Source organism: Myiozetetes cayanensis, unplaced genomic scaffold (genome assembly GCF_022539395.1).
Source record: "Myiozetetes cayanensis isolate MyiCay16 unplaced genomic scaffold, myiCay2020 scf31, whole genome shotgun sequence".
NCBI classification, from domain to species: domain Eukaryota; kingdom Metazoa; phylum Chordata; class Aves; order Passeriformes; family Tyrannidae; genus Myiozetetes; species Myiozetetes cayanensis.
The window spans coordinates 1,565,525-1,586,649 of record NW_026087533.1 but is presented as its reverse complement, the minus strand read 5'-3'; positions in this window follow the sequence as shown (position 1 = coordinate 1,586,649).

Below are 21,125 nucleotides of genomic sequence, written 5' to 3'. Positions count from 1 at the left end.
CCAACTCAGAAATAATTTTTGTATTCCAGAGAAGAGTCTGTAACCCTGAGAAGTTAAAAATAAAATAAATAAATAAATAAAAATAAAATAAAAATAAAATAAAATAAAAATAAAATAAAATAAAACAAAATAAAATAAACCAAAATAAAATAAAATAAAATAAACCAAAATAAAATAAAATAAAGTAAAATAAAATAAAATAAAATAAAATAATAAAAGGGCAAACTTGGGAATTGCACATGGAGCACATGGAAAAGGAAGGAGCCCAGGAGGTCGATCGAGTAGAAATGCGAGTTAAGACAAAAGAGTTCTAAATTAGGAGCTGTCAGGAGAGAGCTGGTTTGGCAGCAAATCTTCAACTGGAAGGAGCCTCAGCCAAGAAGGAGTCTCAAGCAGACTCATCAGCACTCAAGGAAGATGGGTTTGCAGTTCCAGGGATTTCCAGCATGGGAAAGAACGAAACACTTCTCAGCTCCAGGAATGTGAGGCTCAGATTTCTGGCCCAAACTCTGGGACATCACTAAGCTCAGCTGGAATGCAGGAGTGTCACATGAAACATCTGGAACAGGGCAGTGGTGGAGTCCCCATCCCTGGGGGGGAGTTTTAAATCCCCCATGTGTGGATGTGGCACTTGGGGACAGGGGACAGTGGTGGCCTTGGCAGTGCTGGGGGATGGTTGGACTCCAGGACCTCAGAGGGTTTTTCCAGCCCTAAAGATTTTGTGATTTTTTCTATAAATAAATAGTTTAGGGGGCTGAGGATTGAAAAGAAACCCAAGATGGGTAAAGTCTTGCTTTAAACATAAAGAAAATGAATAAAAGCATAATCACCAAACCAGCTCCAGCCTCTAAAAGACCTGAAACCTTTTGGAATCTGCATCAATATTCCCTGGCAGCACCTTTAACTGCAGTAGGAAATCAGCTCGGGGATGACCTGGATAGGAAGGTGGGATTGCTGGAAGATACAGAGGGCTCCTTGTCTTGACTTGCAGATGTGCTGCCAGCCGTAACTTCTGCAGAACGGCAGCAAAGTGCGATTTACTGAGCAGATTGATGTTCTCATTCACCTTTCCACACACTGGGTGGGTGTCCAAGTGTGTGAAGAGGAGGAACAGGAGACCTGGGGCCAGGCCAGGTGTTCTTGTGGTGCTCTGTGGTGATGGAGAGGAGGGGCAGGTTCGGGAGGAGAGAAATGACTCGGTAGAAGGTTGAGTTTCGAGCCATAATCAAGGCCATTCCATCTTCTACTTTGATGTCCAGCATCGTGGGGCACTCTGGAACCAAATCCTGGCCTTGGAACGTTCCTTGGCCTCCCAGGAGATGCTGCAGTTGTCCTCCTCTGTCCCCTGTCCCCTGGGCTGTGGTGCCACCAGCTACCAAAGCTTGGACACAATAACTCACACCCATCAGCATTTTTGCCTTAAATCCCTTTTTCTCCCACAGATTTTTCAGCCACTTTAAAAGCTGGTGCTGCCCCAAAGGAGGAGTGGGGATCAAATGGCCCAGGGCACGGACTGAGGCTGGTCCCTGCCCATTCCAGACATAAATCAATCCCAAAAGCAGTTGGGAAGCTGCAACCTCAGATAAAAATATGCCATTTGATTAGGTGACAAATACCCCAGTGATCCCGGGCGGGCTGTGAGTGCTGTGGTTGGACTGGCTGCAGAAAAATAGCTGTTTATGTTTCAGAAAAAGGCTCAAAAATGTGAATGTGAGAAGCCTGAAAGGCAGCTGAAAGGAAAGTGAAGCTTGGCACTGAAAATAGCTCATTGTTTCGGGGCGTGGCAGCCCAGCCCTGGCACGTGGGGGTGGGAGCAGCACCCGTGGGGTGAAGCAGCCACCTGCTGAACCACTCACATGGATGGATATAAATGCACACACACACATATACAGATCTATATCTATATCTATATATACACACACACAGGCCTGAGTGTGTAAAAATGTGTTGCAGTAAATGCAATATTTGAGAAATTACAAGAAGGCAGTGAATGAGGAGCAGGGACATCCCTGGCTGTGCCCAGGATGTTGCTGCTCCCCAGCAGTGGCTCTACCAGACCCTGGGGCTCCAGGCAGCCTTTGGACACTCTCCTGGTGCTTCAAATCGAGCTGGAAGGAGAAGGAAACCCAAATTGTTGCTACCCGAGGGGCTTTTGGAAGGCTTTTTGTTTGTTTGCAGAAGCTCCCCTGGGAGGGAAGTGGCTGGAAGAGAAATGGGAATGCTCTTGTCCTCTGCAGATGATGACAGGAATTAATGAATAGTGGCTGAATGTGATTCTAGAGCAAACTGTTACATTAATTGCTTGTAAATCCACATTTTTCCTTCCATCACACAAATTCAGCCATTGCTTTTTCCCAGTGTTCCTCCCACCTGGGGCAGGGCTGGGAGGAAAGGGGTGAGAGCACATTTGTGATGTTGGAATGTGGCTAAAATGCCATTTTTCTGGATGGTTTGGTCATTTCCACTGGAGCTCTGCTCTGCAAAACCAGGCAGGTCCCTGTGAGCAGTAAAACACTGAATTTTGTGACTCTCTGTGTGAAGTTGTGTCTCTGTTGGTCTGTCCAGCTGCCTTCCCACTCCCTGCCACTCTGCCCCCCGTTGGCTTAAAGTGATTTATCTGCAGCAAACATGGGAGAAAACCCCGTGGTGCCCCGAATTGTTTTGGCATTTATTTGGAAAAATAAATTCCACCGATCTTTGACTCCTTTACGTGATTTTAAAAATTGTCTGTGTGTGATGTGGATGGCAACAGGTTTGGGAGAGGTTTGTACTGACCTGCTCCAGCCAAAAGGGTGTGCAGCTGAAGTTATTCATCTTCCTTTTGTCCAGGGCACGTGGTTTCATTGCCCCAAGCCAAACTTCATATTTTAACATCCCCCCTTGCAGTAAATGGTATTTTGAGGGCCTTCCCATCTGCTGTCTCCAGCAGGGCTGACAGAAGCGAAGCTGGCTTCTGAGTTCTTTATCATTTCAGATGACAAACTGATTGTGAAGAGATGCTTTCAAAAAACAAAACAAAACAAAAAAAACTTTCCAAATTGAGCTGTTGCCTCCTTTTTTTTTGGTTGGTTTTTTTCAGCTGTAACTGCTTGCAGGCTTTGCCATGGGGCAGGTGACACCCCCTTAGCACGCTCAGAGTAATGCAGATTTTTAGCTGGAGGGAGAAGCATCAAACCTTTCATCTTGGGAGTTTTCCCTCTCTTGCCACCCACCAGCAGAAAGCTGTGGGTCTTGCCCCTGGTACAAAATGATTGGGGGTCTTTTCAGGGCTCGTTTTAAACCGATTTTTCATGATTTTCTCACCTTAGAATACTGTGTCGCTTCCACGGAGGAAGAAAGGAGCAGTTGTCGCCTCAGGGTGGTCACAAAGTTGCCCATCCTCGAGGAAAGTTTCCACCACATCAAAGATGGGAGGTTGGGGTTGTTGCTCTGCTCCCAGGGCCATTTCAGCCTCCCAGGCTGGGCTTTTCTCCACCTTTTTTTTGCTCATCTTCCCCATCACCAGTCAGTCCTTCTGCCCCTCCTGCTGGAAGGGGACTCAGGTGTTTGCTGGTGCTTGGAGAGCCCTGGGCAGATGACACAGAGCAGCTGCTGGGCTCCAGATATCAATAGTTTCAGGAATTTCTATTAATACTTGGAACAGTAGCCAGCCCTGCTCCTGCAACATGTGGCAACATGGTAAGTTTAAACAGATTAAATTAATTTTGGTATTAGGAGTAATTTAGATTCAATCATCCACTTAAAAAATATTAAGGGACCTGTTAAGCAGCTGCCCATCAGGAAGGGCTGTCAGGTCTCTGGTCCTTCCTCTCTCCCATTGTTGTTGCTGCCTTTCCACAGAGACTCAAGAGCTTTGGGAGCTCAGGGCCCAGAGCTTCTACCTCATTCAAAGTTTCCAATACGTGTATTTGGTGTCTGGAGAACAGCAAACCACTGGCACAGCTGTGCCAGCACTGGAAAACATGAAACTCAAAGGAACAGGAGGGGAAAATTAATTTTTTAGTGCGTGTGTGTGTGTGTGTGTGCAGGAGAACCTGCTGGTGCTGCTGTGCTGGGAGTCAGGCTTGGAAGTGGTGGGTTTTTATTGTCACTGAGCCCTTGTAACTTGTAGAAGATCCTGAGCTAGAAGGGACCCCCAAGGACCACCCAGTCCAACCCCTGGCCCTGCACAGACACCCCAACAATCCCACCCTGTCCCTCAGAGCATCATCCAAACCCTCCTGCAGCTCTGGCAGCCTTGGGGCTGTGCCCACTGCCCTGGGGAGCCTGTTCAGTGCCCAACCAGCCTGTGGGGGAAGAACCTTTCCCTGAGATCATTCCCAACCCCTCCTGGGACAGTTTCACACCTTTATTATTTTCAGTTTGCCAGCAGAGCAGTGGCAGTGAAGTGGTTTGAGCTGGGAAGGGGGGGATGGCACCTGAACAAGGACTGTGGGCAGCTGGTGCAGGAAAGATTTGCCAGCGTGCTGGGGGTGTCATGTGAAGTTTGAACAGCAGACAGTCCATCAGGTTTTCCTCACAGGTCATATTTTGCTCAGTCAGGGGAATCTTGCCCTGTAGAAAGTCTGTATTGCAAACCCCACCTTTCCCATTTCTGGATCCAACTGACTTTGATAAAAGACACCAGATCCACTGCCTTCATTTCTCACATTTGTCACTTGTGAACACTCCCTTGTGGAACTTTAATGACAAGAAAAATGGCTGGTGAGGCAGCTCCCAAGCCCTTTCCTCGTTTTATTTATTGAACAGCTAAAAGTTTTTCTTTAAATAAAAACAAAAACAAAACCAAAAACTAACAACACAGAAAAAACCCTGCCCTGAGGCATTTTCCCCTTTTTTCAGAAGGTCACTGGGCATAGTTTGGTTTTCCTCTTGAATAGTGAACTCTCCAGAGAAGTTTGTGCAATTAAAAAGAAAAACTAATCATTGCCAGTGGTGAGAAATGAGAGGTGAGGTGGTAACCTGCAGGGAATTGCATTTGGAAGTGGGAAATATCTTGTTGTTTAATTCTTGTTGCTTTTATTCACGGCTATTGATGACATTGTTTTACTTGAGACTGTTCCTGCCAGGCCCATCTGTGCCTGCCTTGAAAACTTCTCATTCTCAGGACTTAATTGCAAATTAAATGTGTGCTAATCATTGCAGAAATCCTGTGGAAATGGCAGAATCACAGGATGGTTTGGATTGGAAGGGACCTTAAAGATCATCCCATTCCACACCCTGCTAGGGGCAGGGACACCTTCCACCAGCCCAGGTTGCTCCAACCTGGCCTTGGACACTTCCAGGGATCCAGGGGCAACCACAGCTTCTTTGGGAAGTCCATTCCAGGGCCTGCCCACCCTCACAGCCAACAATTCCTTGTCCAGCGTGTGTGAGCCCCACTCGGGTGTTCACATGCTCCATCTGCAGCATCGGTGGGAAACAACCTGAACTCTCCCTCTGCCTCCAGCATTTTGGGGTATTTCAGGGCTATTTGTAGCCTGGATCAGGTCAGTGGTTGGTCTGTTTTGGGGCACAGGAAACCTCAGCACAGGGTTTCTCACAGGACTCTGCTCAGCTCCTGTAGATCTTTACCTTCTGCTTCTCATTGCTCTTATCCTTTATCCAGTGTTATCTCACAAAGAGTCATCAGTTTTCACTGATTTCCAGATTAATAGTTTGGTTTTGATATTTTATTTCTTGTAATTAATCCAAGCTGGAAAAGGCAGGATGACAGAGAAAGTATGTGCAGAGATTCCATGTGAGAATTCAAACTGGCGTCTTGGAGAGCCTCCACTTCCAAGAGAGCTTCTTCCAAACCTGAACCAGCTGCTCCTGTGCTTCCCAGCAGGGAGCCAAGTGAATAAAAACCTTCTGCTTTGTGAGGTCAGAAGGTCTGGTAGATGATGTCAGTGAGCATTTATTCACAAAACCCCCAAAGGTCCCTTTTCTGCTGATCTCCTTGGGTTTTACACATGGCTTGGCTCAATATTGGGGTGGGAAATCCATAAGGGAATCTCCAGTACCTTGTTTTGCAGGTGGCTCCCTACAAAATTACATGTAAAGGGGTGGGTGGGATGGATCATTAAACCTGCACCATTATACTCCAAAGGAATGCCTTCAAAATAGAAAATCTTTGGAATTCTGAATGCAGGGAATACTGAACGTGGAGTGTTTGGAAGCTTTGGTTCTCCCAGGTGTTGGAGTGGGGTTTTGGTGCTCACCAACCTGTGAGGGTCCACCTGGAGCTGGAATAGGATATTGGACCCCAGTCTTGGCTCCAGAGCCCCTTTGTCCCCCTCAGAAAAGAAACATGGGTTTCTCCAGGCTCTCCTGCCACGTTTCCTTGCTTTTAGTTTGTGGTTTTCCTTCTGTTTTGGAGGTGGAGGAGCTGAAGCACCAATCTGAATGACCCCAGTTGAAAAGCATTGTATAAATATTATTCCTTGGCAAATGAACTGAGACAAAAAAAAAAAAAAAAAAAAAAAAAGGCTGTTTTAAGAGAAATCTGCAGAAAGTCTTTTTGCAAAGGGCCCAAATTGCCTGTTTGGTGATTCCTGCAGCTGGAGTGTTTCCACAGGGAGGATGTGGATCACCTGCAGCTCCATGAAGGGAGGCAGACCTGGAATGGGAAGCAGAAACTCTTCACCTGAGAGCACAATCCCAGCCTGTTTAGCCCCAGGTTGGGCCCTCTGTGCCCTCAGGCTCCTTTTCCCCTCCTGTTGGTGACACCAACCTGTCAAAGTTCTCCTCAGGTGCACAAATGCCATAAAAACCAACAGGAACATTTTATAACCCAATTTCAGTGGTCACATAAACTTCATTTTTCCTGCCTTTGCAAAGTGAATCCTCAACTCCTTCAGAATTGCTAAAAAAATCTAACAAAGGGCTCTGGTTTTGGAGCAAATCTGCTTCCTCATCTTCTCAGATCTCATAAGTGTCCATTATTTTGACATAATTTAGTCAACAGAGGAAAAGTAAACCATGGACCTCAACATTTTCTTACTAAAAGATGCCTAAATATTCTTTGTAGACACTTTTGAATTATATCCATGAATTATGTCAGTGGAATGAACAATTATTCTCAGTAGATCTCGCTGAGATTTTATAAATTTTATAGCTGGAAGCATTTAAAAATACTTAGTAACACTTACAACAGAATTAGAAATAAAAATATGGGTAATAAATTATAATTTCCTCTCATTTCAAACACACATCATTTGCAAATATCCCACACAAGAGACTGGAATGAATATGGCATTTGCAAGTGGAACATTTGTACCAGGGCTGAGGGCATGATGAGGTCTGAAAATTCATTTCCATGTGCAGGATGCTTTAGGACTCTTCCTGTAGGAATTACATAGGATGGTTGGCTGGCTGGTTTTCATCCATATTTATTTTATATATATTTATTTGATATATTTATGTGTCTTTCTCATTCTCTTTGTGCCTGTTACAACCCACCCCAGAAAGGGGGGGGTAACCCAGGTCCTTATTATTAAATCCTTTGGGGTGGATTAGAGTGAAATGACACTGAATAATCGGTGTTTGAGAACTTATGGATATGTAGGGTTTATTTTCAACCAGTTTTGTTTCAAAGGCAAACAGGCATGTTGCCATTTTGGGTGTTATCATGTATTTTTGGGGAGATTTTACAGTTTCCTTTATGTCCAACACTTGTTATTCCAGATAACATCCTGTTATCTGGACCAAGGAAATATTCCCACGCCATTCAAAACTCCAAGAATCCCACTGTTCATCAGGATGAGTATTTGCACAATAGGGAGTTTGATACTGGAGTTTCAGGGGGAAATCACTCGACCAGGTTGCTCCAAGCCCCATCCAACCTGGCCTTGAACATCCCAGGGTCGGGATGAGCTTCTCTGGGATGGGGGCTCGGCAGGGGGTTCATTCTCAGCACAGCCCAGTGATCCAACATGGAATTGTTGTTATTGTTCCTCTGCTTTGAGAGGAGTGATGAGCAAAGAGCAAGGACAAAAAGGAATATCCATTTCCTGGGGATTTTTCCCGTTGTGTTGGAGAAGGATGCAGAGCATTGCCCAGCACTGGAGTTGGAGCCTGAAATCAGGCCCAGGTGCTTTATCTGGGACATCAGAAGTTCAAAGAAAGGGTTGAAGAATCCACTCTGCAGAGCTCAGTGGCAGCTGCAGGTCGAGCTCTGGAAAGATCTTTCCAAGGAAAGAGGCCCTGAACTGTCAATCCTTGGGATAACAAGGGGCACAGGGAGCAGTGGCAGAGCCAGGTGAGGGACACTCGGTGTCAGGGCAGGACATGGCTCAGGTGGAAGAGCCCAAACTTTCCCGTGCTTGGACTGTGAGGGTGTAAAAGCCCAGGGGTTCTTTGTGGGGTCCCTCCTCAGAGGCAACACCTCGGGCTGTTTCTGTGTTCCTGTGCTGGGAATTAATTGTTTTATGGAATGGAGGATATTGAGCCACTGGGGAGTGTCCAAAGGAGGGCAAAGAGATGGAGAAGGGCCTGGATTTGAAGGTGTGTGAGGACACTGAGGGCACTTGGTGTGTTCAGCTGGAGCAGAGGAGACTGAGGGGAGACCTCAGTGCAGCTCCAACTGCCTGGGCAGGGGCAGAGGAGGGGCAGGACTGAGCTCTGCTCTGGGGGAGCAGGGACAGCCCCCAGGGAATGGCTGGAGCTGTGTCAGGGCAGGCTCAGCGTGGATCTCAGGGAAAGGTTCTTCCCCCACAGGCTGCTTGGGCACTGAACAGGCTCCCCAGGGCAGTGGGCACAGCCCCAAGGCTGCCAGAGCTGCAGGAGGCTTTGGCTGATCCTCTGGGGCACAGGGGGTGACTCTTGGGGCTGGGCCTGTGCAGGGCTGAGGGTTGGACTGGATGGTCCTTGGGGGTCCCTCCCAGCTCAGCACATTCTGGGATCCTGTGAGACATTGGAGGCTCTGCCATGGGAAACCTGGGATGGAACCAGTGAGGAAACTGGTGTGACTGGGAGGGTGGGATGAGTGTGGAGTCAAATGGGGACTTGTTGGGTCACTGGAGCTGCTGCTGTGAAAGGTCTCCAGTCCCACCAGTGACCGGCTCTGATGCTGGGTCTGTGACTGACCGAGTGGGAAGTTTCCTTAAGAAAAACCCCATTAGAGGATCAGAAGTGAAAAGCTTGCCTTCAGCAACTTCTAATTCCAAATTCAGGCCTTCAGTGTGGAATCCAATTCCCAAGCCCACAAACCAGCTTTTTTTCCCCTCTTTTTGCCTCCTAAATGACACTCCCAGCTCCATCTCTGTAGGACTAATGCAACACTTGCAGACTAATAGTTTATTTAATTCTCCTCCAGCCACAGCTGGGCTCACCTGGACTGGGATCAGACACAGGAAGCAGAGATTTTCCACGCTGTAATGTCATTTTTTACTCCCAGATGTGCTTCACTGGAAGCACAGTAGGAAGCACAACAAACCACTTGCTCACAGCCAGTGCTGGAGTGGATTCCAGCCTGAACAGGCTGTGCTGGTTTGCTGGGGCTCTTGGATTTGTTGATTTGTTGAACGTGACTTTCGCAATTTGGACTTGACTGAGAAGCTGCAAAAAAGTCACCAGAAATTGAGATAACAGGGGAAAAAAATGTGAGTTGGCTCCTTGTTTGCAGTGGTGAAACTCCAGTGAATGTCAAGCCCAATATTGTGCAAATATTCATCTTGATGAATAGTGGGATGCTTGACACAGTCCTGAATTTAATTGGAATATTCTCTTGGTCCAAGCAGGATGTTATGTGGAATAACAAGTGTTGGACATAAAGGAAACTGTGTGAAATCTCACCCAAAATACTCGGTGTTATTCTGTTCCTCCTAAATCAAACAAACCAGTTGAGCTGTTTATCTCTGACCCTGCAGGAGAAGAGGGGATGCCAAATATGGTTTCAATCCTTTGCTTACACCAATAATCTGTCCTCTGAAACCTTTGCTGAAGAAAACAGAGCCCTTGAGCTGTGCTCAAATGCAGTTGGTTTGTCTCAGCTGCAGGTTTGGATTTGGTTTTGGCTTGGCTTGGCTTTGGCTTTCCCAGCAGGGCAGTTCTTCCCGTGCTGCAGTTGGTGTTTATTCCTGACAACCTTGTTGTCATTTTCTTGTTCCCTCCGTGTTCCATTGTGGTGTTTTTATATATTTTTTTTTAATATATCATCCTCCTGGATGTGTTTACACAGCCCTGTGCTACAAATGCTGTTCAGAAAGCCATGGAGGAGCCACTCTCGTGCTCCTGGAGATGATGGGGACAGCAGGTCTTGCTGCCTGCAGGTGCCCACAGCTCACAACAGGGCTTGGCTGGCAACCCAAACCCTGGTGGGTGACCAAGGCTCAGCCAAATTCCCTCTCTGACCCCAACACCCAGACTTTTCCTTGCCAGTGGACCAAGTTTTGTCTTGGAACTTCTCGCCTTTCCTCGTGTGGCAGAGAAACATTGAAGATGATGCCAGACCTCCAGACTGAATTCAATCCTTGGCTGGGTTATCTCCATTTCATCTGGTGCCAATATTGTCCTTGAAACAGCTCCTCTCATCTCAGCTTGCATTTTGTCAGGTCAAACAAACTGTCCTCCTTTAATCCTCCCTTGTTTCCGTGTTCTCTGTTTCCTCAGGGATCACTGTTACAGTCCTCTGTGCCTGCTGGAAATCATTTCTCTGGGATGTGGAAGGAATTCCAGGTGAGAACACACCAGGGACTTGGACAGTAGCACATCTCCTTCTGTGGGATGTGCTTTAACTTTCAGTTTTCTTCCTCTGCTTCCTCCTTTGGTTCCCTTTCTCCTTTGCTGCACTGAGGTCTCTCTTTGTGAGGCCTGATTTTCCAAACAAAGCCCTCACAGCTAAATGTTGAATGATTTTTCCATGGAACCATTATCACAGAATCATTTAGGGTGGTAAAAACCCCTCTAAGATCATCGAGTCCAACACTCCCCTTTCCTTTTTCTTATGAACTTGCTAATTCTCCACACCATGAAGGTCCATCCTGCTCCCAGAGCTCCAGAATTCGGAGTTGTTCCACTTTCTCCATGTGATAGTCCATTGTCCTTTGTGGATGACACCTCCTTGCCTTGTGTCACCAGTGATTTCACTCAGAATCCTCCTGCTTTGAGTTATGAAAACATCACATGAAATTGGTCTGGAGAGAAATTCTGGAGCAGTTCCAAGGGTGATCCTGATTGAATAATCCTATTAGGGGTGAAAGCTGTGGGGGACTTCCTGATGATCAGTGTCCTTCATAAATACTCTGTTCTTCATCTTTCCAGCTGGACACACATGGAATTATAGCCAATATTCTGTTCCAGTTTCCAAAGACCTTGGTGCTGTTGTGGGCCAAAAATCAAGATGAGACTCATTGACAGCCCATGCTCAGCTTGCTCTGATGATTCTCACAAAGAAAATATAACATGAGGTCTTAGATGTCATAACTGTTTGGATTCAGGGCCCTTGGACCTGTGGACACCATTGATCTCTGGGTTTGAGATGATCAGCTCCAGTTTAATGCTCCCACTGCTCATCCTGCCTTTGCCCTCTTTCCCCTCGAAATCCAGTGGATTGTCTTTAATCCTGGTTCCAACTCAAAGAGGCTCTTTTCCTTCCCTGTTTTATTTAATTTAGATGGAGAAAACATTTTGTAATTTAAATGGTTGCTTTAATTTCCTTTTGCAGGCTCTAATTCAGTTTGACTTGTGTTATTTTTCACTGATAATGTTGTTTCTCAATTCTTAGGGTGCAGCTTTCCTTGGGATCATTTCTTTTTGTCTTGCCATTCTCTCTGTTTATTTCTTGTATCTTTGGAGAGAGAATTAATTATCCAATTGTTCTGGAGCTTTTCTTTATCATTTTTCACCACTCCTTCTTTTTTCCAGAATGCAAATTCCTACTGATTTTTTTACAGCCAATAGCTGAAGAAATCCCACTCATCCTCTCTCTGTTCCCATCCTCAGGCTTATCTAACCAGAGTTTGCTGAGTTCCCTTCATTTATAAGAGTTTCTCTTCTTGAATCAAAGGTGTAATTTCCAGGTTTGAGAGTTGTACACTTGCAATTTGCTTGAGAAATGTAGAGAAGATTCCCAGCTCACATTTCTGGGTGAATATTCACATTGGAACTGGGGCTGGAAATACCTGTGGCAATGGGTGGTTGGGAATGTTCCCTTAGAGGATGTTCCATTCTATGTTACTGAATATATTTATGGAGTGAGATGTGTGTGTGTCTGACACTGGAAATCCTGCTCTGGTTCCTGGGCAGAACCAAACCTTAATTAGTAGCTGCTAATTGTCCCCAGCAGGGCCCCGTTTCAGAGGTGTCTCCTTTGCTGTCACAGCTAAACAAGGCAGGTTCACTTCTGGGGATGTGTTGGCCCTAATTTCTAATTTCCTGCCCTTGTTGTGCACCCTCCTGGGTGCTGAGCCCCTCTCTTGGGTGCTGAACCCCTCTCTGGGGTTCTGAGCCCCTCTCTTCACCTCATCCTTCAGGAGCTGGGAGTTTCCAGCCTGGAAGTGTGTCCCAGCAGCATTCCACAGGCAAGGCTCTTCCTGCAAGGCAACACCAAGGGTTACCCACTTGATGGAGAAAAGGGGAGTCAAAAAAGCAGAACATTTTGCAATAAAACAATATATAACCATGACAGAGATTTTAGCTGGCAGATCACGAGGCAGAGCCAAATCTGCCACGAAACAGGATGGAAGGGGTGCCCTGGGCTGTTGTTTGGGAGCAGGAGGAGCAGTGTGACCTCTCCAGGACAGGGTAGACAATTTATCCTCCTCCAGCCCCCGGGGACCGAGTCAGACCCACATGTGCCATTTCCCCAGAGTGTGATGGGCTTGAGCTCTTTAACTGATTTAATTGTTTCTGCAATGGATGTTTGCATTAATTTCTGCCTCTACAGGCAGCCTGGCTGTTTAACTGGAAATAAAACACTTATTGCCTGATAAAATCAGTAATAACAGGCTTGCTGAAAGCCTAAATGTCGATTCCTTGTGGGTAGCAGTGACGTGGTGTTTTGTTGTTGCCATTCTGATCTGAAGGAATTAAAGGAGTTCTGAAGGCCTGGCCGTGCCTTTCACTGGAGCAGCTGGTGAGACTGATAAAAATGGGCAAGGTTTTAGGTAAACTGGTCCATTTATTTCAGTTTCAGCCTAATAAAGAGATACAAATTCTTACACACTTGAATTCTCTTCTGTGCTGGTCGCTGCCTGCTATCAATGTCAAATGCATTTTTTTTTTGGTGTAAATAATCAATATTACCTCACAAAATCTACCAGTTCAGTGTTTACTCAACCTTTGAAAATACAGTTTTTGAACTCCTACCTGCTGCTGCCATTCAGCTCCTCTCTGAACTTGTTTTCTCCAGGGTTAATGAGAACAAATCCTTTGAACTCACTGGTTATTTTTGCCTGATTTGGTGCAGGGTGCTCTCTAACTGCCTTTCCAGTGAAACTGGTTATATAAATTATCAAGGGTTCCCCTATGAAAAAGTTTGATTAAGTTAATTAGAAATTCAGAACTTGGCCTTTGGCCAAAACGGATTTTACTTTCCCTGAGCCTGACTTGAAATGAAATCTTTGTGCAGGTTTTCATCTAAAAACTCACAGGTTTCCCTAGGTTTCCCTCTTATTTTTTACTGTTTATAGAAAACAAAACCAAAACAAAAAAACCAAACCAAACCAAAACCACAAAACAAATAAAACACAAAAAACCCAAACAAAACACAAAAACAAACAAATCACAAAACCAAACAAATCACAAAACCAAACTAATAATAAAACAACAACAAAAACAAACAAACAAACAAAACAAAACACAGAGACACACAAAAATACCAATGAATTAAAGTGTAGAAGGATTTAAATAAGAAAAAAAATGAAACTGGAAGGATTCTAGGTCAGGGTGGGGGCTGGAGAGGTGGGGCTGCCTTAGGCAGGTGTGAATCCCCTGGGGTGAGTTAGGCCATGCCTGGGTTTGGGGTTACTGGGGGACCCCAAAGGCTCTGACCACCCTTCCTAAGGAATGGATACGTGGATGAGGATGCAGCCACATCTCCATGAACTCAGGATCTGACCATTGACAGTGGTCACCCCTCTGAGATGCTGCACCCTGGGCTGGCAGCCCATCTGCCCTCAGCCCAGAGAAAAGGTGTGAGGTGTGAGGGATGTTCTGAACTCCAGCTTTCCAAACCTGCTGAGGAGCCCAGCCCAGCTTTGCTGCTGTGCCACAAACGTGTCCAGCTCTGAAACACAGCAGAATTCCCACCTGGACCCACAGAGCAGTTCTGGAAGTGGCTGGATCTGCCTCTTCTGCTTGCAGTTCCAGGGGCAGAGGAGGGGCAGGACTGAGCTCTGCTCTTGGGGAGCAGGGACAGCCCCCAGGGAATGGCTGGAGCTGTGTCAGGGCAGGCTCAGGGTGGATCTCAGGGAAAGGTTCTTCCCCCACAGGCTGCTTGGGCACTGAACAGGCTCCCCAGGGCAGTGGGCACAGCCCCAAGGCTGCCAGAGCTGCAGGAGGCTTTGGCTGATCCTCTGGGGCACAGGGGGTGACTCTTGGGGCTGGGTCTGTGCAGGGCTGAGGGTTGGACTGGATGGTCCTTGGGGGTCCCTCCCAGCTCAGCACATTCTGGGTTCTGGGAAATGAAGTTCCTGTCTTGGGGTTTTGCTGCTTTCCCTGCAGTGGGACAGGCCAGGGGGGCTGAGCTGGGCAGGAGGATGGAAAGGCAAACACTGCCCAGCTTGCAGGTCTGTGCACTGGCTCTTCCTCCAGTGCAGCAGCAGATGATAAACACGCTCCCCTCATAGGATTTAAAATAAAAATTCCCAAAAAATATTTAAAAATTACCAAAATTATTTAAAGTTCAGGATTTTCTAGAATTTTTAGGACTGGATCTACCATGGTGGTGGCTCTTTGGGGTCCATGGTACCTCCAGACCCAGCTGAGACCTGGAACCATGTGCCTACAGCAGAGAGTTCACAGAACTCATGGACTCTTTTCCTTCTAACTCTCTCCACACCACTCCCTCCCTCCATCCCTCTGCTTTCAGTTTTTGGACAGACAATTCTGGGCTAAAGCACTGAGGTGTCATTACCAGCTGTGATGTGCTTTGATGTTCAGTGCCACCAAAGCAAGTGGTTTTCCTGGTGCTCCTGTGTTGAATCCAAGACGAGGGACTGCTGGTATTCCTGAGGATACAGGATGATAAGCAGGGAAGAGGGATGTAGAGCCCCAGGTACCTGCTGCAAGGCTGGCTGGCTCCTGTCAGGCTTAAACCCCCTTGAGACAGCAAAGCAGTACACTCACTACTCCACCTAAACCATTTTATAATCACCCCCGGCCTTTTGTTTTATTCTTCTGCCCATTCACTATTTTAATTATGATTTTTTTTTTTCTCTTTCCCTGGGCAGTAAAACCTCTTGGATTTTGCCTTTTGGTTCAGTTATTTCAGGAACTCATTAAATGCCTGAGTCACGTGCTCGTTATTAGAAAATGAAAACAACTCTCTGACTGTGCCATGGGAGAGACTTCATGGTGAATTACCGGAGTTAAGTAGTAGCTTAACAGCTTGAGACTCTTCTAACATTAGGCAGGGTTTTTTTAGACCTTTAATGCATGGCAGATTATGATGCTTCCTGTGCTGAATGGTATGAGGTTATTGTCTGTGGTTGGTTTAATGTGGATCCTTGTCGAGGGATAACACACAATCCTGCACACACTGCGGAGGAATTAGATAATGTTCTCTGTTTGCATTTAAATAAAGGGAGGGGAAACCTCCCTTTTGCAATAAGCAAAGCCCAGCCCACTGCTCAGCCACTCTTACAGCTCTTGTCTAACAGGATTCAGGCTGGAACAGAAGTTGAATCACGACGTGATTCACCAAACTTCCAATTCCTCGGCGGTGCCATACCCAGACACAGCACTGCTTCTGGAGGAGCTGCTTCCTCTCATCCCTCTCCTCCTGACAGCTGAGATCATCCAAACCTCTGGTGCAACTGGGAATGCTAAAGAGCCCCACAACCCGCCCTGAGAAGCATCACAGTCAGCGGTGAGACAGAGGAGATGAGGAATCAATACCCCGGGGCTCTGCGGAGCAACCTCATGGAGACCGACGGGGAGTTAATGCTGTGTCCCTGCGTCAGGGGGTGATGGATGTGAGGGGTAGGAGATGCTGCTTAGTGACTGAAACAAAGCTTTTATGCCTGTCCTTTCTGTGCTGGGTGTTTGTAGCACAGCACTAAGCAGTATTTTTTTTTTAATGCCGGTTCTTAGTTAATCGGGCAAAAATGTCTCTGATCTGAAAAGTGCTTCGTTGGAAGCTCAGCAAAAAGTTGGCAGGAAAAACTCTCCTGAATATCAATTGGTTTGCTCACCTGAAACTTGAATTTGTTGTGATTTATCCATCATTTGGTATCAGGTAGCAACTTTGGAGCACAGAATCCCAGAATCCCAGAATGTGCTGAGCTGGAAGGGACCCCCAAGGACCATCCAGTCCAACCCTCAGCCCCAAGAGTCACCCCCTGTGCCCCAGAGGATCAGCCAAAGCCTCCTGCAGCTCTGGCAGCCTTGGGGCTGTGCCCACTGCCCTGGGGAGCCTGTTCAGTGCCCAACCAGCCTGTGGGGGAAGAACCTTTCCCTGAGATCCACCCTGAGCCTGCCCTGACACAGCTCCAGCCATTCCCTGGGGGCTGTCCCTGCTCCCCCAGAGCAGAGCTCAGTCCTGCCCCTCCTCTGCCCCTGCCCAGGAAGAAGTAATAACCCAGATATTCACAGATGTTTGCTCTTCTTTAACCAGTTAGTAAGTGTTCATTCTGGTTGTACAGACAAGCTCAGAGATCTATATCTTAAAATCAGGACAGATGATGTAATGGGAATCCCAGGCACATGTGGGAACGCTCTGCAGACACATCTTGCTGTGGGCAGAGAATGACCATGGCCCTGAAGGAACAGGAGAAAAGACAAAAAACACCAGGACAGCTGCACTGGAAATTCAGAGGCTGGGAATGACACAGGTTTGCTCAATGGTCCTTATTCCTCTTATCAGACTGTGCCCCCTTCAAGACAAAATGAACCAGAGAAGCTGTGGCTGCCCCAGCCCTGGAAGTGTCCAAGGCCAGGTTGGACAGAGCTTGGAGCAACCTGAGCTGGTGGAAGGTGTCCCTGCCCATGGCAGGGGGTGGGACTGGATGTGCTTTGAAGTCCCTTCCAACCCAAACCATTCTGGGGTTCTGTGATCAGGGTTCCTCTGTTCAGCTTCTCACCCACAGGTGCTTCATGCAGCCCCTTTCAGGGCTCCTGAAAATCCCTGTGGCACCACTGGCTGGGGAGGGTTAGTGATGGGATATGGGATACAGAGGCAAACTCCATAAACCCCTTGGCCTCAAGCTCTCATAGGTTTTGTTACTGTTGAACAAGGTTTTGGGGTTTTTGAATAAATTTCAAGAAAGAGTCAAATGACACCTGCCACTTCCCCTTTGGGACAAAGCTTCTGGATTGGGCAGGAGCAGCAGCTCCCTGGACCAAAATCCAGCTGTGACCAGCAGCCAGGTGGCCCTCAGCATCCTGACCTTTCCATCCTGCTCCTGGGCAAACACCCCTGTTACAGAGAGCGATGAGAACACGGAGAGCAGATGGTTCAAAATCCATCCTCTGGGTGAGGCAGAGCCACTCAGGACTCTGACAGCGCTCCCAGCCCTGCCTGTGGTCTGTTCCCCTGGTTACAACTCGTCCCTTCTCCCTCTCTGTGATGTTTTATCCTCTGCATCTTCCCAAAGCACGGTGTGTAATCCCAAAGCAATGCATTATGCAGTGGCACCAGGAATCTCATTTTGTTTTGCTGCGTTGGGTCCCAGCAAGGCAGTGGCTGCAGAGGACTCAAAACCAAAGCCTCTCTTTGCCTTCATATCTTTGCCACTTATTAAAAAGTGCAGGGAGAAAAGCAGCAGAACAAACCCACACCTTGGCATTTTGCTCCCGAGAGCATCAGTGAAACGGCAATTAAAAGGAAGTGCAGCTCTCTGCTGCTGGTTGAGCAGGTTTGATGGGTGCTTTAAAAGGAAAAAAGGCAAAAAACCCACGGTGTTTCACATGCCTCCCTGTCATTTTTCACAGGAGAATGCCCATTAAAAGCCAGAGCCATGAATTCCCATGTAAGGAGCTCAGCCTGGTCCTGCTGGGTGATGAGCACTGTCTGTGCAGAGATTACTCAGGGTTGCTGGGCAGAGGGGCAGCCTGGCTTGTTCAAATATTCCCAGAGACCTGGACAAGCTCTAAGCTGCTCCCTGCACCTGTGTCCTCCCCCCAGGTTGGTACTGCCAAGGGAGAAGTACCCACAAGTGTCAAACACTTCCCAAGTAAGTTTTGAATGCTGTTAATTCTTTATGTGATTCTTTTCCTGGGAGAAAAAGAAGCAAGGCTGAGCAACTGAGTGAATGTCTTTGACCTCTAAAATACAGCTGGGTGTGCTAGAAGCACATCCTGCCTAAAATAAAAGTGTAAAACTACCAACTTTGACTTTTTTTTTTTTTTTTTTTTGGCCCATCTCACCCCTCCTGTCCCCCTTTTTCTCTGATCACAACCAGCTCCCCTCCCTGCAGGAGGGTTTTGCAGTTGTGCTTGATCCCAGCCAGCCCAGCTCCAGCATGGAGCCCAACTAATAATCCCCCCAGAACTTATTAGCTCAGGTTTTGTGGAGTGTGTGGCCTCTAATGAGGGTGTTCTTCACTGTTGAGGGAGCACTGAACTAATGCCCCCTCAGGGTGGGCTCTCCCAGGCTTCAGACCCCGCTCAGCGTGAGAGGACGTGGATGATTTGTAATGCAGGTCTTTCCACTGCTATTCAGGGAGGTCTCCCCGCTGCTAAGGTTGGTTTGCAACAGCTTTTTTGAGCTGCTGGGAAAGTTTCAGGGTACTGGAGGAAAGCTGGATTTGTACCACTGTTAAAAAACACACAGAAGAAGTGAAAGAAAAAGTGCAAATTGGTGCAAAACTCCAGCGTGGATGCTCTGTGGGTGCCTCTTTCTGTAAGAAAGGGTGATACAACCTCAACATGGCACACTGAAAAGGATTAAAACCTAGTCTGATATTTGATTTCAGGATGGATTTACTGATTTTTGGTTTTTGGGGCGAATCAGGTGATTGTGGTTTTGAACAGCTTCTGTGCCCCCTTTTAACTATGTGTCTGTTTTCTTCTGGAAGGAACTCCTGAAACTTGTGTGGGGTCAGAAGTTTGAATGGCCCTACGTGAAGAAGATGCCTCAAAGCAGAGTCATTCAACATCTCTAATCAATCCCTTATGCAGATAAGGGCAACATGGTGATGGTCTAAGAGAGAAAATGGGAGAGTGAAAGACAGGTCACCTTTTTGATCTCCTGCCTATTTGGGGCCTTCCCATTGAATTTTTACAGGGAATAAAGGCAAGATCCCAGCTTTGCTCAGTGGAGCTCAGTTGGGAGTGACAAGGTCCCCAGATCACTAACCTGGGGTATCATCACCATCATGGCTGGTGATGAGGGTCACATTTAGCAGTGAAGGTACAGAGCCACCACAGGTGATCTTTAAGCTGATTGTCCATTTTCCCAAAGGAATCTTCCTGTTCAAACAGGATTAATCCCAAGCAGCGGGGTCTTCTCCTTGGGAGGTTGGACCGCGGCTTTCAAGCATGGTAGGAGGTGATGGTCCCTCTGGTTTTCCTACCAGTCATGTAGGACTTCAGATGTCAGCCTGGCAGACTCCCACAAACTCTGCCCTGCTTTCCTAGCACAGCTATTTTTTGGTGTGGAAAGCAAGGCCCACGAAGGCAACTCGCTCCTCAAGGTCTGCGTGGCCGAGCGCGGTGGCACGTGGAGCTCTGGGCTCACCTGAGGGTGGTGATGTTGGCAGGAGCACGATGCCAACGTGGTGACACTCCTACAGCCCCATTAATTCACCCATTACTCAGGCATGGAGCTGCCTGGCACCCTGCAGAGACATGGGTCAGCCTGTCATGTGACGTCCAGGCTGGTGGAGATGATGACACATCATGTTTTGTGGAGTCTTCCTGAAGTTTGGAAGAGGAAGAACAGCCTGAAGAACCACGTCCTGCTGCTCTGGACTGTGACAGTGGGTTTTTTAGCTTAATAGCCTGATTATCTCACTTTCTTCTCTCTTACTGCACTTGTTCTAATGCCTACAGTGACACACAGTGGTGATGGGTTTGTGCTCTGCCAAAGCACTTGCCTTGACATGGGAGGTACAGGACACTGTGGGTGGTGGGGATGGTGACTGCCAAGCTCCCCTTGCAAGAACACACTGCCCTGGGCTGCATCCACCTGCTGCTGGGACTTGGGCTGCACACTGCTCCTCAGATGGCCAGATAAGGAAGCTTGGGAGCTTTTTACTCTTCCATCCAATATATTGCTCATTTCCTACTGAGGTTCTTCCCAATCAGCAGAGAACTGCAGGTCTCAGAAGCTGATTTGTACCAGAAATGCCACACTCAAATCCTCTATTTTCTGTGACAATGCAATTTTTTTTTTATCCCTGTGTAAGCAGCCACTGAAATGAAAGTTCACTTTTGGCTGTTGGATTTGGCTGTTGCTCCTCATGCTCTCGTTGTGCCGGAGAGCCCAGCAGGCAAATGTGGCTCCCTTGGTCCTTAGGAGAACATTCTTCATTGTCACTGGGTGTGTTCGCCTTCCCTCTCCAGGTGCTGTGTTTGTAGATGGCAGTTTTCATCAGGATTATTTCATTACTCCATTTCTGAAGATTTTTGGATTTTTTTTTTCCCACTTGCTTTGAGAAGGAAAATGATCAGATGATGGGAAGTCTTGGGCTGTCTTCCTGCTTGAGCTTTGCTCCACTTGGTAAACTGGAGAGTGGCTGTGTAGAATCATAAATCACAGACTGGTTTGGGTTGGAAGGACCTTAAAGCTCATCTAATTCCACCCCCCTGCCACGGGCAGGAACATCTCCCACTAGCCCAGGTCACTCCGAGCCCTGCCCAACATGGCCTTGGACACTTCCAGGGTAGCTCCAGGTAAGCCTCTATTTCCAAATCCCAACCTTCCCAGCTATAAAGAAGATGCAAAACCATCCTGTTAGAAAGGTCTGGAAGTTGGAGGCAAGCTGGAAACAAATGCACTTCAAATGAGTGGAAAGCATGGAATCATCTGTTTGTGAGGC